The sequence below is a fragment of the Elephas maximus genome, chromosome 2 (assembly GCF_024166365.1).
Source record: "Elephas maximus indicus isolate mEleMax1 chromosome 2, mEleMax1 primary haplotype, whole genome shotgun sequence".
Classification (NCBI taxonomy): domain Eukaryota; kingdom Metazoa; phylum Chordata; class Mammalia; order Proboscidea; family Elephantidae; genus Elephas; species Elephas maximus.
In genome coordinates, this window is record NC_064820.1 from 118,004,029 (window position 1) to 118,020,536 (window position 16,508).

General features: G+C 38.2%; 1 protein-coding gene across 10 annotated transcripts in view; it reads left to right on the plus strand.

Moving 5' to 3' along the window:
- FER (FER tyrosine kinase) overlaps positions 1-16,508 on the plus strand; it is a 477,482-nt gene that overhangs the window by 98,014 nt on the left and 362,960 nt on the right. The gene's annotated exons all lie outside the window — the stretch shown is intronic.

Here is a 16,508-nt window from a genome sequence, read left to right on the forward strand (position 1 = left end):
AATGAGCAACATATACAGTATGTTTCATAAAACCAAACCTGTTGGCGTCGAGTTGATTCCAACTCATAGTGACACTACAGGACAGAGTCGAACTGCCCCATAGGATTTCCAAGGAACAGCTGGTGGATTTGAACTGCTGACCTTTTTCTTAGCAGCAGAGATCTTAAGCACTGCATCACCAGGGCTCTATAAAGTATGTTAGATGATGAAAAGTACCATGGAAAAATGCACAAGGTAGACAGAGTATTGGGAGAATATCAGGTTATGCTTCATGGAAAAGGAGATTTAAAGAGTGAAGGAAATGAGGGAGTAAACCATGTGGTTATCTGGTGCTAAGGGTACTCCTGGTACAAGGAATGGCCAAAGCAAAGTCACTGAGATGGGCTTATGTCTGGGATATTAGAGGAGCAGAAGGGACTCCTGTGTGCATTGACCAGAGTGATAAAAGGAATGGGATGGAGGTATAAGATGAAGTCAGAAAGAATGATGGTGGGTGTCAGGAGAGGCACAGATCATGTAGGATCTTGGTAGGCTTTTTAAACATTTTGGCTTTTACTACAGGTAAGATGGGAAGCCATTGGAGGGTTTTGACCAGGGAAATAATAAGAATCGACTTGCATTTAAACAAGATAATTCTGGTAGCCTTGTTGAGAATGGAACCCTGGTGGTACAGTGGTTAAGACCTCGGCTCTAACCAAAAGGTTAGCAGTTCAAAGCCACCAGCCCCTCCTTGGAAACCCTATGGGGCAGTTTTACTCTGTTGTATAGGGTCGTTATGAGTTAGAATTGACTGGATGGCAATGGTTTTCTTGTTGTGGTTGAGAATAGTATGAGGGGTAGGGGAAGGTTGGAAGTAAGGAGACCAGTTGTTTTCAGCCTATTGCAGTAATCCAGGCAAGTACTCATGCTGGCTCGGATCTGGGTGGGAGCAGTGTGGAGGTGGTGAGAAGTGGCCAAATTATGGATATGTATTGCAAATAAAACCTTGGGGATTTGTTAATGAAGTGGTTCTGGTTTATGAGAGACAGTGAGAAGTCAAGGATGATTCCATGATTTTTGGCCTGAGTAACTGGTAGAATGGCATTGTTAGTAACTACAATGGAGAAGAATAAGGGAGAAGCAGTTTTGGAATATCGGGAGCATGATTTTGAGATTCTTATTAGACACTAAAGTGGAGATGTCAAGTTTGCACTTGTGTATTTAGTTCTTGAGTTCCAGAAAGTGGTCTTGTTTAGAACACTAAACCTGAATATTGGTTGGAAATTAAAGCCACAAGACTTGATGACATCGCCAAATGTGTGAGTGAAGATAAAAAAGAGAAGTGTCCTAAGACTGAGCTTATCATTAAGAAGTCAGGCAAATAAAGAGGAAATTGTAAAAAAAATCAATAAATCAATATCAGAGGAAAATCAGAAGAGTGTATTGTTGATGGGGGGGGTGTTAAAGGAGGAGCAAATGATCAACTACATTGAATACTACTAAAACTTAAGATGAGGACTAAAAATTGGATTTAGCAAAGCATAGGTTATTGGTGACTTTGACAAGAGCCATTTTAGTGGAGCATTGTTGTTAGGTGCCATGGAGTCAGTTCCAACTCATAGTCATCCTGTGTACAACAGAATGAAACATTACCTAGTCCTGTGCCATCCTCATGATCGCTGTTATGCTTCACCCCATTGTTGTAGCCACTGTGTCATTCCGTCTTGTTCAAGGTCTTCCTCTTTTTTGCTGACCCAAGCAATACAGGGAAGAGCCTAAATGGGGCAGATTTATGAAATAATAAGAGCAAAGAAACTGGAGATAATGAGAATAGACAAATCTTTTCAGGGATTTTGCAGGAAAGGGAAGGAGAGAAGTAGGGCAGTGACGGGAAGGAGAAGTGGGATTAAGGGAAGGAACCTTTCCTCTCCTCTACTTTCCTTTTTTTTAATGTTGGGAACAACTTGTTTGCTGATAACAGTGATACCGTTGAGAAGGAAAAGCTGATGAAGCACCAGAATGACAGAAGAATTGCTGGAGGAACGCCCTGGAGTAGATGAGAAAGGATGGATCTGGTACCCAAGTGAATGGATTGGTCTTAAATAGAAAGAACAGTAGTTTTTTTTAAGAGAGACAGCCACGTTATGGGTACAGATTCAGATAAGTGGTTAGATATGGTAGTGAAAACTTGTGGAAGAAGTTCTCTTCAGATCACGTTTTTGTTCTTAGTGGGGTTCATGGGCTCCCTCTTTGTAGTCACGTCATTCAACATTCAAAATCACAAGGTATAAATCTTTAAGTACACAATGAAAAGTTTTCCTCCCACCAGTTACTCAATTTTGTCTCCAGGGGCAACCAATATTACCTGTTTCTTCTAGACATATCCTGTGCATACCTGTAACTTTTACACTACTTCATTTAAGGAATTTATCAATTTATTAGATAACAACTTCATAGTAGAGTACTTTATTAGGAGTTTGAGGTCAGTGACTGGTTATCCATGCTAAAAAAATGGTGACCTCTGCACTCTTTTTCTTCTACAATTATATCCTCTGTTCCAGTGAATAAGTTTCTTTGTGGTTCATAACATTGACATTTTTGAAGAGTACAGGCAAGTTATTTTACAGAATGTTTCTTGATTTGGATTTTTTAATCAAAAGATTTGGATGATTTTTTTTTTTTTTTGCTAGAATACTGTAAAAGTGATATTGTATTATTCTCAGTGCATTATATCAGGAGGTACATGATGTCAATTTGTTCCATTACTGGATGTTAAATTGATCATTTTGTCATAATGGTAAATGCCTGATTTCTCCACTGTAAAACTATGATTTTTCTTCTCTTTGTAGTCAATAAGTACCTTATAGGGAGAAACTTGGAAGCTGTGTAAATATCATGTTACTTTTTGCCCCACTATTAATGGTTCTTGCTTGAATAAATTATTATGTGATTGCCAAATGGTAATTTTTAATTTCATCATTCGTATTATACTATTAATTTTCTTCTAATTAATGTAAGGAAGGACTTCTCTCTTGTTCTACTTTTTATTTAGTGTTTATTTCTGTTATAATTTTGTTTTTTCTTACAATTTTCTCTTTTTTTTTTCTACTTCATGTCTTAGTTTTTAAATTTCTGTTTGTAGGTTGTTGGCTTTTTCATGTTCCCAAATGCTTGTTTGATTATGTTTCCTTCACTTTAGAATGTCGTACTACAGTTTTCTTCTTTGTTTTTTGGTGGGGGGTAGGTATTTTTCATCAGCTCAGTTGGTTGGATTCTCATTTTCTATTTTAGAGTAATTTTATGTAGATGAAGATTGTTTATGCTTCTACATTTCTGTGGATAGGCTGATGATTTGGTGTGGTTGTCAAGATTCGTAGTTTAACCATCTTCTGTCAGTGTAGTAACATATGGTTTTTTTTATTGTTTGTCTCTTTTAGAGGAGGACTGGTGGGAGAAAACTATCTAAGCGTCTTATATTTTTGCAGGCCTTTTTTTTCAAGCTGAGGCACTGACTTCCTTTTGTCCAGACTATTTTTTTGAGGATCCTTGTATAGCAAAAAATCTTGGTAGATAGAATGTAGGACTTCCCTCTGGAGCAAAGAGCAGGTTTGTTTGTTGTCCACTATAATTAAGATAATGTTTCCCTTTGGAACCCTGGCGGGGTAGTGGTTAAGTGCTGCAGCTGCCAACCAACAGGTCAGCAGTTCGAATCTGCCAGGTGCTTCTTGGAAACTCTATGGGGCAGTTCTTCCCTGCCTTATAGGGTTGCTATGAGTCAGAATCGACTCGACAGCAGTGTGTTTTTTCAGTAGGGTCAAAGGTCAGGCAGACTTACTGCACATTATAAAATATTTGTTTTCCTAATCTCAGAGTTCCTTGCCTGTAATGCACCTAACCTGCATGTACAGGTATCTTCTGGCCCTCTTTGTATCGTTTTGTTGGAATTTCGGCTAATGGTACCAGTACACATATGATGATACTCTGGCTACTGTCACTGTGAGTAAGACATTGTCCCGTCTCTGGCGTGGAAGTCTCCTGTCTTCTGCCAGTATCTAATAAACTGTGTCAGGCTACCAATTATGGTAAAATCTCATAGCCTTCATGGTTCTTGACAAGAATTTGTGTCTTTTGAATTTTTTAATAAAAATTTCTTCTTTTTATTTTTCAGGATACTGAGTTTTCCACCCATGCTTCTTTTTTGCCCTTCACAGTTTCCAAAGTTCTTTTGTTTTAACCGTCTCCTCCCTCTGATATATTACCTTTCTAAGACTGCTTCCTTGCCTTTTACAGATACTTTTAAGTCCCTTTCCTGTAGTCAGTGCTGTGATCTACCACTACATTCTTTCCAGTATTTTTACATGCAGGATTGACCTTCTTTTTCTGAGGGAAGTTTTAGGTCAGTCTTAGGCATGCTGCTAGCTCTTCTCCTCTCCCTTTAGTGCATTTTTCCCCCCAGAATAGCCCTTGGTCTCCATGAAAGCTTGCGGTGGGAAGGTGAGAGATGATTTACAGAGATTTGGTGTTTATTTTTCTACTTGCCAGTTCACCAGTTGCTGTTGAGTCGATTCTGACTGATGTCGACCCCACATGTACCAGAGTAGACGTGTGCTCTGTGGGGTTTTCAATGGCTGATTTTTTGGAAGTAGATAGCCAAGCCTTTATTCTGAGGTGCTTCTGCCTATTAGTTACATTGAGGGTGTGGATTGTATATGTTTTTCTTTTTGTCCTTTACTGTACTTTTAGATAATTTGTGGGAAATTCAGAATTATGCTGCTACCATTATCCCCTCCGTACCCCCGTTGCCGTCGAGTTGATTCCAACTCATAGCGACCCTATAGGACAGAGTAGAATTGCCCCATAGAGTTTCGAAGGAGCGCCTGTTAGATTCGAACTGCTAACCTTTTGGTTAGCGGCTGTAGCACTTAACCACTATGCCACCAGGGTTTCTTACCATTATCCCAGCTGCCCAGAATTCCTCTGTTCACAGCTTTCTTACACTATATATTTGGACACGATATATTATTCAGTTTACAATTTTTAAAAGACTGTGGGTCAATTGAATTTATTATTGCATGCAAGGAAATGACACTACATAGATTTGAAGAGCTTGGTGTTTCAAGGTACAGTGAAACCTGTGAGTGCTGAAATTCGATGGACTGCCTTGTTTTTCTGGAACTTGCAAGTTTTCCTCCTTTGACAGAAGGCAGTCTTACAACTTTTCTACCACTTGTTTTAGTGGAAAATATTTGAGTTTTCCCTCACTGACAGGTTTTAGCTTTACATAAAAAAAATTAAAACCAAAGCTATCGCCTTTGAGTTGATTGCAACTTGTAGCAACCCTCTAAGACAGTAGAACTGCCCCATAAGGTTTCCAAGGAGTGGCTGCTGGATTTCAACTGCCAACCTTTTGGTGCAGCTGAGTTCTTAACCACTGCGCCACCAGGGCTCCCTGCCTTACATAGGTTCTGGCTTTTGTAGGTTTTACTGTATTTATATTGAATTAAACAAACAAACAAACGAACAAACAAAAACTTCTTAAACTCTGCTAGGAGATATCAGAATCCCATGATTCCTTCCCACTTATTTCAGTTCATTCAACAGTATAATACCCTTAATAATGCTTGAGAAATATTTCTTGATTGATACATTAAATGTTCTTATGTCAGAGAATTTATTAAAAGTGGTAAAGTATGGATACACTTGTATTTTTTTTTAATACATTATAGGAACATGTGATCACACAGGTTTTTTTCAGTTCTCCTAATTCTATACTTTATTTAGCCTTTGCCATTAACTCTGAATGTTGATAATTTTCTGCCATTTGATCTTTATCACAACCCCATTAATTAGAAAGAGTAAATAATTTAAGTCCCAGGACTAAGCATTAGAGGCTGAAATTTAGATTAAATCACTTGCTTGGGGTTGCACACCTAATCGAAGGAAAAGCTGAGAATAAAACTGATTTAACAGTGTTTCCTTTAGAGCAAAACTGAGTAAAAACGGTAGCTTGTTCATTGTTCCTGCATATCATACTTGAATTTTAAGTTCCATGGGGAAAAAAGTGTATTTGTACATATGCTCATTTTCTTCTTATACAGTGTGCCTAGAATTGAAATAGTGTAGTAATAAGTAAAAATTATGAAGTTGAGGAGGAATGTTTGGAGGAAAGGAAAAATATGAGAAAGTAGAATATTTAGTTAAACAAATGAAAGCATTGTCCTCTTGCTGGGGCTTTTTATTTGAAAATAACCACTTCTTATTTATTATCAGGAGACTTTCCACCATAATATCTAACAATTGGTAAATACTTGAGAAGTTTACAGTAAAAATACTTGACTTTCTAAGCTAGCTTAATGAGTAATCTAGCCTGTCTCTTGTAAATGTCAAACTTACATAATTGAGTTTTGCTAGCTTCATAATATTGTTTATGGCATGACATGTTATATGCACACTCCGTTATTACAAACATTAAAGAGATTTGTCAACAAGTGGTGGCAAAAGAACTATAATTCAATCTCTTTGTGAATTTCATTATATGGAGGAGGAAAAATTGGATGTTTTCCTCCTTGTTAATTGACATGTAGAACAGTTCCATGCCCTGCTTCAGTGCCTCACATCATTAAAAGAAGCATACTGAAAGAGATTTATTATAATTCTGTGTCTGTCAATAAAAATTTATTCACTTTGTGCGCTTCACATTAATTTTAAGCTCAAATGTAGTTATTTAAAGGCCAAGAAAAAATAATAGTGGTTTGAGATATACTGAACCAAATGGCTATGTGACAAGAATCATATTACTTGTTTTTCACAGTATATTTTTTAAGTAAAAGGAATTTTTAAAATTATATTTGCAATTTTGGTTTTCACATAGTGTTACCATTTTTGGGATTTACTTATATAATCTCTGTGGGACCCTAAATATTTATTCAGCAAAACAGGAAGACATATAATAGAATCTTTTCCCAAACTGTGATAACTGAGGATGTTTTTGAAATTCTCTGTTCATATCTAACCCATTGCCATCAAGTCAATTCTGACTCATAGTGACTCTATAGGACAGGGAAAATATGCCCCATAGGGTTTCCAAGGAGCGGCTGGTGGATTCGAACTGCCAACCTTTTTGTTAGCAGCCATAGCTCCTAACCACTGTACCACCAGTGCTCCTTGTTCATAACTAGAAGGAAGGAAACAAAGGAGGGCGATTAAGGTAGGTAGGTAGGTAGATAGATAGATGCATACAAGCATACCCTATAGCCAAATGCACAAGTGCAGGTGAACTGTAGTCCAAAAAAAAAAACCACCTCCGAAAATGAAAACATACCCTCAAATTCAGTTTAATCCTGAAGCTATTTTTCTTTTTAAAAAATTATCATTATTATTTTTTAAATAATTTTTATTGTGCTTTAAGTGAAAGTTTACAAATCAAGTCAGTCTCTCACATAAAAACTTATGTACACCTTGCTACATGCTCCCAATTAGTCTCTCCCTAATGAGACAGCCCACTCTCTCCCTCCACTCTCTCTTTTCATGTCCATTTCACCAGCTTCTAACCCCTTCTACCCTCTCATCTCCCCTCCAGCCAGGAGATGCCAACATAGTCTCAAGTGTCCACCTGATCCAAGAAACTCACTCCTTACCCGTATCCCTCTCCAACCCATTGTCCAGTCCAATCCATGTCTGAAGAGTTGGCTTCGGGAATGGTTCCTGTCCTGGGGCAACAGAAAGTCTGGGGACCATGACCACCAGGGTCCTTCCAGTCTCAGTCAGACCATTAAGTCTGGTCTTTTTATGAGAATTTGGGGTCTGCATCCCACTGCTCTCCTGCTCCCGCAGGGGTTCTCTGTTGTGTTCCTTGTCAGGGCAGTCATCGGTTATAGACGGGCACCATCTTAGTTCTTCTGGTCTCAGGATGATGTAGTCTGTGGTTCATGTGGCCCTTTCTGTCTGTTGGGCTCATAATTACCTTGTGTCCTTGGTGTTCTTCATTCTCCTTTGATCCAGGTGGGTTCAGACCAATTGATGCATCTTAGATGGCTGCTTGCTAGCATAAAAATTATCATTATTATTTTTATTTTAAAGTAATAGATTCTGCCTTGGATATTTTCAAAGGAATTTAACATTTTTCTGAAATGTTGATGATCACTGATAAAAAAAAATTTTTTTTATTGATAATTAGAGTTTGGCTATAATAGTTATGGATTGAATTGTGTCCCCCCAAAATGTGTGTCAGCTTGGCTAGGCCATGATTCCCAGTATAGCATGATTGTCCACTATTTTGTCACCTGATGTGATTTTCCTATTGTAAATTCTACTTCTATGATGTTAATGAGGCAGAATTAGAGGCAGTTGTATTAATGAGGCAGAACTCAATCTACAAGATTAGGTTGTATCTTGAGTCAACCTTTTTTGAGATATAAAAAAGAGGACAAAGCAGAGAGACAGGGGGACCTCCTACCACCAAGAAAGCAGAGCTGGGAGTAGAGTGCATTCTTTGGACCTGGGGTCCTTGTGCTGAGAAGCTCCTAGACCAGGGGGAGATTGATGACAAGCTCCTTCCCCCCAGAGCTAACAGAGAGAAAGAACATTTTGCTGGAGCTAGCACCCTGAATTCAAACTTCTAGCCTTCTAAACTGTGAGAGAATAAATTTCTCTTTGTTAAAGCCATCCACTTGTGGTATTTCTGTTTTAGCAAAAAAACCAAACCAAGCCTGTTGCCGTTGAGTAGATTCCAACTCATAGTGACCCTATAGGACAGAGTAGAACTGCCCCACAGAGTTTCCAAGAAGCGCCTGGTGGATTCAAACTGCCAGCTTTTTGGTTAGCAGTCAGAGCTCTTAACCACCACGCCACCAGGATTTCCTCTGTTATAGCAGCATTAGATAACTTAAGACAATAGTCTTCTTCAAGTTCTTTGCCATCCACTGTGTCTGGTAAAGAAAAAATATATATATATCTGGGAATTCATAATTTTCTGATCTTATTTTGGATTATAAAATATAGGAAGCTGAGCCTGTGTATTTAATGAATCATTCCGGACCAGCTAGAAAGACAGATGGGTAGTATGCAGTTTAAAAATCAGTATAAATAGGGGGACAGATGGTGGTTTAAATATCTCCATGAAAATGTTTGTGTGGAGAGCTTGACTCCTGAAGTTATACTAAAAAAAATTTAAGGAATTAATTAGGAGTAATAAATATAAAAATAATATTGTTCAAAGTGACGTAAAATACGGAATTCACTGAATTTACTGGTTATACCTTTCGAACTGACAATAAAAATTAACAAGCCTCAGAATGTAATAATTAGTAAATACTCTTACCTGGTTAACTGTATGTCTTATTTTCTTATTATGAACATGTAAGCTAGAAAGATTCTTTATCACTTAGAATCAATTTATCTGGGTAATTATAGATGACCTTCTGCACCATCTTTTGTAGTCAGAATTTGATTTCAAGTAACAGACCTCAGAGTAGTTTAAAAGAATGGTGAATTAAAAGAGAAAGAACCAAAGAAACAGGCCTCAGAAAGGGGCAGGAACTAGGGCTAGTCTGGTAGCTTCTGCAGCAGAAGATTTTGGACTTTCACTCTCTTCTGCCATTATTGTGACTTAGCTTGCTTCCAAAAGATTGGTTCCTATTTGGTCAGGTATGCAACTTGGATCTTACATGTTACCTTCACATAGAAGTCAACTTTTCCACTTTGGAAATCAATTTGGTGCTTCCTTAAAAAGCTAGAAATAGAACTATCATACTCCACTCCTTGGAATATACCTTAAAGAAATAAGAGCCTTCACAGAAACATATGTACACCAATGTTCATTGCACTACTGTTTACAAGAGCAAAAAGATGGAAGCAACCAGGGTGCCCATCAACGAATGAATGGATAATAAATTATGGTGTATTCATACAGTGGAATACTACACAACAATTAAGAACAAAGATGACTATGTGAAACATTTAATAACATGGCAGAATCTGGAAGGCATTATGCTGAGTGAAATTAGTCAGTTGCAAAAGGACAAATATTGTATGAGACAACTATTATAAGAACTCTAAAACCCAATGCAATTCTAGATAAAATTTAAACAGAGAAGAAAATATTTTTTGATGGTTACAAGGGTTTTTTACAAGTGTGGGGAGGGAGGGAGAGGGATATTCACTAACTAGACAGTAGACAAAAATTTTTTTAGATGAAGGGAAGGAAACACATAACACAGGGATAGTCAATACAAGTGGACTAAACCAAAAGCAAAGGTTTCCTGAATACAACCAAAAGGTTCGAAGGCCAGAGTAGCAGGGATGGGGGTCTGGGGACCATGGTTTCAGGAGACATCTAGGTCAATTGGCATAAAAAAATGTATTAAGAAAACGTTCTGCATTCCACTTTGGCGAGAGGCGTCTGGGGTCTTAAATGCTAGCAAACAACCATCTAAGGTGCATGAATTGATCTCAACCTACCTGGAGCAAAGGAGAATGAATAACACCAAAGACACAAGATGAATATGAGCCCAAGTGACAGAAAGGGCCACATAAACCAGAAACTCCATCAGCCTGAGACCAGAAGAACTAGATGGTGCCCGGAAGAATTCGATGGTGCACGGCTACCAGAGATCACTGCCCTGGCAGGGAACACAACAGAGAATCCCTGATGGAGCAGAACAGTGGGATGCAGATCTTAAATTTTTGTAAAAAGACCAGACTGAATGGTCCAACCGAGACCAGAGGGACCCTGATGGTCATGGTCCCTAGGCCCCTTGATAGCTGAAGGTTGAAACCATTCCCCAAACCAACTCTTCAGACAGGGATTGGCCTGGACTATAAGATAGACAGTGATGCTGGTGAGGAATGAACTTTGTGGCTCAAGTACACAGATGAAACTATGCAGGCGACTCCTGTCTGATGGCGAGATGAGAAGAAAGAGGACAGGAGCTGGTTGAATGTACACGGGGAATACAGGGTGGAGAGGAGGAAAGTGCTATCTCAATAAGGGGGGAGCAGCTGGGAGTATACAGCAGGGTGTGTATGGCTTTTGTATGAGAGACTGACTTGGTTTGCAAACTCTAACGGAAAGGACAATAAATAAAAAAAAAAAAAGTCAACTTTTGAGAGGTGTGGGTCAGGAGAAAGGTAGGCTGGCCATAGGTGTGTCAGTTGCCTTGACTCTGGGGGACATTTTATGAAATGCACTTCTGTAAGAAGGATGCTAAGTACTAATATTCATGGATTAAAATGCTATATATAACATTCTATGAAAGAACCATTATAGTAATGGACCATGTGGGATGATATGTTCCTGAGAAAGTTAAAACTCATTCATGGCTAGTGTTTTTGAAGTGATTTATTAGTTGCTAAATTAATAAAGCAGGGAGAAAATACCTGGCAATATGCGCCCATAAAGATTGCATCCTAGGAAGCCCTATGGAGCAGTTCTACTTTTTCATATGGGGTCTCTGTGAGTCAGAATTGACTTGCTAGCACACAACAACAAGTTAATGAAATCATCCCAAGTGTTATATAGAGTGAGTATGAAAGGATATTTCTTGTTCTCTAGGGATTTATATTGTTGTTAGGAGCCATTGAGTTGATTCTGACTTATAGCGACCCTTTGTACAACACAATGAAACGCTGCCGGTCCTGTGCCAACCTCACAGTCTTTGATACGCTTAAGCCCATTGTTGCAGCCACTGTGTAATCCATCTCATTAAGGGTCTTCCTCTTTTTCTCTGACCTTCTACCTTACCAAGCATGATGCTCTTCTGCAGGGACTGATCCCTCCTGACAACATGTCCGAAGTACGTGAGACATAGTCTCACCATCCTTGCTTTCAAGGAGCATTCTGGTTTTACCTCTTCCAAGACAGATTTTTTCCTTCTTTTGGCAGTTTATGGTATATTCAATATTCTTCACTAACAGCACAATTCAAGGGCGTCAGTTCTTCTTCGATCTTCGTCATTTGTCATCCAGCTTTCATATGCATAGGAAGATAATGAAAACACCTTGGCTTGGGTTAGGCGCACCTTAGTCTTCAAGTTGACATCTTTACCTTTCAACACCTTAAAGAGGTCTTTTGTTGCAGATTTGCCCAATGCAATGCGTCTTTTGATTTCTTGACTGCTGCTTCCATGGGTGTTGATTGTGGATCCAAGTAAAATGAAATCTTAGACAACTTCAATCTTTTCTCCGTTTGTCATGATGTTGCTTATGGGTCCAGTTGTGAGGGTTTTTGTTTTCTTTATGTTGAGGTGTAATCCATACTAAAGGCTGTGTTCTTTGATCTTCATCAGTAAGTGCTTCAAGTCCTCTTCACTTTCAGCAAGCAAGGTTGTGTCGTCTGCGTAACGCAGGTTGTTAATCAGTCTTCCTCCAACGCTTGTGCCCCGTTCTTCTTCATATAGTCCAGATACTTGGATTATTTTCTCAGCATACAGATTGAATAGGTATGGTGAAAGGATACAACCCTGATGCACACCTTTCCTGACTTTAAACCACTCGGTATCCCCTTGTTTTGTCCTCTTGATCTACGTACAGGTTCCTCATGAGCACAATTAAGTGTTCTGCAACTTCTTTGCTATGTTAGCCATACTTTGTTATGATCCACACAGTCGAATGCCTTTGCATAGTCAATAAAACACAGGTAGACATTCTTCTGGCATTCTGTGCTTTTAGCCAATATCCATCTGACATTAGCAATAATATCCCTGGTTCTGTGTCCTCTTCTGAATCCGGCTTGAATTTCTGGCAGTTTCCTGTCAATAGATTGCTGCAGCTGTTTTTGAATGATCTTCAGCAAAATTTTACTTGTGTGTGATATTAATGATAAAAAATATATATATTGTTCAATAATTTCCACATTCGATGGGATCCCCTTTCTTGGGAATAGGCATAAATATAAATCTCATTCAGTTTGTTGGCCAGGTATCTGTCTTCCAAATTTCTTGGCATAAATGAGTGAGTATTTTCAGTACTGTATCCGTTTGTTGAAATATCTCTATTGGTATTTCGTCAATTCCTGGTGCCTTGTTTCTCACCAGTGCCTTCAGTGCAGCTTGGACTTCTTCCTTCAGTACTGTTGGCTCTTGTTTATATGGTACCTCCTGAAATGGTTGAACGTTGACCGGTTCTTTTTGGCATAGTGACTCTGTGTATTCCTTCCATCTTCTTTTGATGTTTCCTGAGTTGTCTAGTGTTTTCCTTGTAGAATCCTTCAATATTGCAACTCGAGGCTTGAATTTTTTCTTCAGTTCTTTTAGCTTGAGAAATGTTGAGTGTGTTCTTTCCTTTTGGTTTTCCATCTCCAAGTCTTTGCACATGTCATTTTAGTACTTTGTTTTCTTTAGCTGCACTTTTAAATATTCTCTTCAACTCTTTTACCTCATCATTTCTTCCATTTGTTTTAGCCACTTGACGTTCAAGAGCAAGTTGCAGAGTCTTCTGACATCCATTTTGGTCTTTTCTTTATTTCTCATCTTTTTAGTGACCTCTTGCTTTCTTCATATATGATGTTCTTAATGTCATTCTACAACTCATCTGGTAGTCAGCCTTTGGTGTTCAACATGTCAATTCTATTCTTGAGATGGTCTCAAAATTCAGGTGGGATATACTCAAGGTCATACTTTGGCTTTTCCATCATTTCTTCCCACAGGTGTAGTCAGTTTGATTCCTGTGTATTCAATCTGTCAAGGTCCGTGTGTATAGTTGCCATTTTTGTTGGTGAGAAAAGATATTTGGTTGAAGTTGTTGGTCTTGCAAAATTCTGTCATGTGATCTCCGGCATCGTTCCTGTCACCAAGGCCATATTTTCCAACTACTGATCCTTCGTCTTTGTTTCCAACTTTTGCATTCCAATCGCCAGTAATTATCAATGCATCCTGATTGCACGTTTGGTCAATTTGAGACTGAAGAAGTTGTTAAAAATCATCAATTTCTTCATCTTTGGCCTTAGTGATTGGTACATGTATTTGAATAATAGTTGTATTAACTGGTCTTACTTGTAGGCATGTGGATATTGTCCTATCACTGACAGCATTGTGCTTCAGGATAGATTTTGAAATGTTCCTTTTGACAATGAATGCAATGCCATTTCTCTTCAAATTGTCGTTCCCAGCGTAGCAGACCATATGATTGTCTGATTCAGAGTGGCCAATACTGGTCCATTTCAGCTCACTAATGCCTAGGTTATCAATGTTTATACGTTCCATTTCATTTTTGATGACTTCCAGTTTTCCTAGATTCATACTTCGTACATTCCATGTTCTGATTATTAATGTTTGTTTGCAGCTGTTTCTTCTCATTTTGAGTCGTGCCGCATTAGCAAATGGAGGCCTGAAAGCTTGACTTAGTCCATATCATTAAGGTGGACTCTACTTTGAGGAGGCAGCTCTTTGCCAGTGCCTTCCAACCTGAGGGGCTCGTCTTCTGGCACTTTATCAAACAATGTGCTGCTGCTATTCATAAGGTTTTTACTGGCTAAATCTTTTCAGAAGTAGACCACTAAGTCCTTCTTCCTAGTCTGTCTTAGTCTGGAAGCTCAGTTGAAACCTGTTTGCCATGGGTGACCCTACTGGCATTTGAATACTGGTGGCATAGCTTCCATCATCACAGCTGTACACAAGACCCCACACTTCGACAAACTGAGAGACATGTGGGGAGGGATTTATATTAATGGAGGCAAAATGTTTATTGGGGTCTCACTAACATTTAAAAAAATTAAATTGAATAGAATTTTTTAAAAAATCACAACTTATCCCTTATAGTAAAGAGATGAAGTGTTTCATGAATTTCCTATTTCCGTTACATATTTAAAAATTTGCATGATTATTTACTGGTTTATGACATAAAATTTATTACCCTGTAGGTTGTAGTCAAAACCATGTCTTTAGTGGATAATGTTATTTTTTTTCTGACCCCTTCTTCAGAACTGAATGCATTTACTCACCTCCTCCCAGTCTAGGGTTATAACCTCGACACAGAGAGGAATTAAGGAAGATTAAATTATAAAATCTGGTGATTAAATTATTTTCTCACTGAGAAGTTCTTTGCGTTATGTCATAAAGTAAATCACTTAAGGAAACATTTTTGGAATAACTTGAACAATTACTAATACCTATAGTTTTTTTTTTTTTTATAGTGTAGGAACTAGCTAATGGACTGTGGCTAAAAAATTATATTCTATAAAATAATTATGTACAGCTGTCCTAGGAGCAGCCAATGGTAGTTCTAGTGTTTGGAAAGAGTAGAATTTATTGGTAGTAGAGACATAGCAGTCTGCTGGAAAGGTCTGTTTCATTTTCCATCCTGGGTGTAGTCCATGTGCCTCAGAATAAGATGCATGATTAGAAAGGTGAAGAGTTCCCTTCCACTTATACTTGGTTGCTGTGTCTAGGCGTGGTCTAGGGGCCTGCAGTCTCCTCTGTCTGTAAAAACCTTCACTTCTTCTATGTCTTTGTCCCTGGGCTAGAGAGATTCTCAAATGTAGAATATGTTTCTCACTTATCTGAGTGAATATTCAGATGGGTGCTGAGCCTAAGTGGAGTAGGAGCAAGGGCCTCTGGTGTAAAAAAATTCTGAATATGAAATTTGTTTCTGGGCAGAGAGTTTTTTTGGAAGAATCTTTTTGGAAGCAAGGAAAAAAGTAATTTTTTTTTCCAGGAATTTATTTTCTAGACCTAAATTATTGAAAAAATATTTGTTTAATTTACATCTAAAGTTTAAGATTTGCTTTAAAAAAAATCATCCATCCATGCATTCATTCACTTGTGTTGGCAATCTTTAAATATTTTCTGAATGACTCTCATAAAAAACCAAAAAACCAAACCCATTGCCATTGAGTCGATTCTGACTAATAGCAACCCTATAGGAAAAACCCTATAGGACAGAGTAGAAATACCCCATAGGGTTTCCAAGGAGCGCCTGGTGGATTTGAACTGCTGACCTTTTGGTTAGGAACCGTAGCTCTTAATCACTACACCACCAGGGTTTCCGACTCTTATAAAAAAAAAAAAAAAAAATTTTTTTTTTTTTTGGAACCACAAAAAGCTTTCATTCATAAAACATTTAGTTTTTTGTTACAGCCTTCTGCACAAACTTTATCAATATCTCTCAGACTTTTCCCACATCAAGTCTAAATTTCCCTGCTTGATTTTCAAGGCATTCACAGCCTAGAATTACCCTACCTACACAGAAGTATCTTTCCAGCTTCCTCAAAACATGCTCTTTTCTTTAGGCAGGGTTATCTCTTTGCTTGTCTACGTAACATTGCTTATTTTTTTTTTTTATCTTTTCACTGAATATTACTATTCACCAGAACAGAATATGGACTCTACGTCAGGGACTCTGTTTTGCGAAATACTGAATTCCCTGTGTTTAGCGTGGGTTGCCTGTCAGGTGTCCAATTAATATTTGTTGAATGAAAGGAAGGAAAATGGGGAAGGAAGGAGGAAAAGAGGGACTGCTGTGGAACTATTGTCTATTATTCTTTCTTACTCCTGTCTAGACATGCCCCATCTTTTAAGGTCTGTTTTCTTCATGAC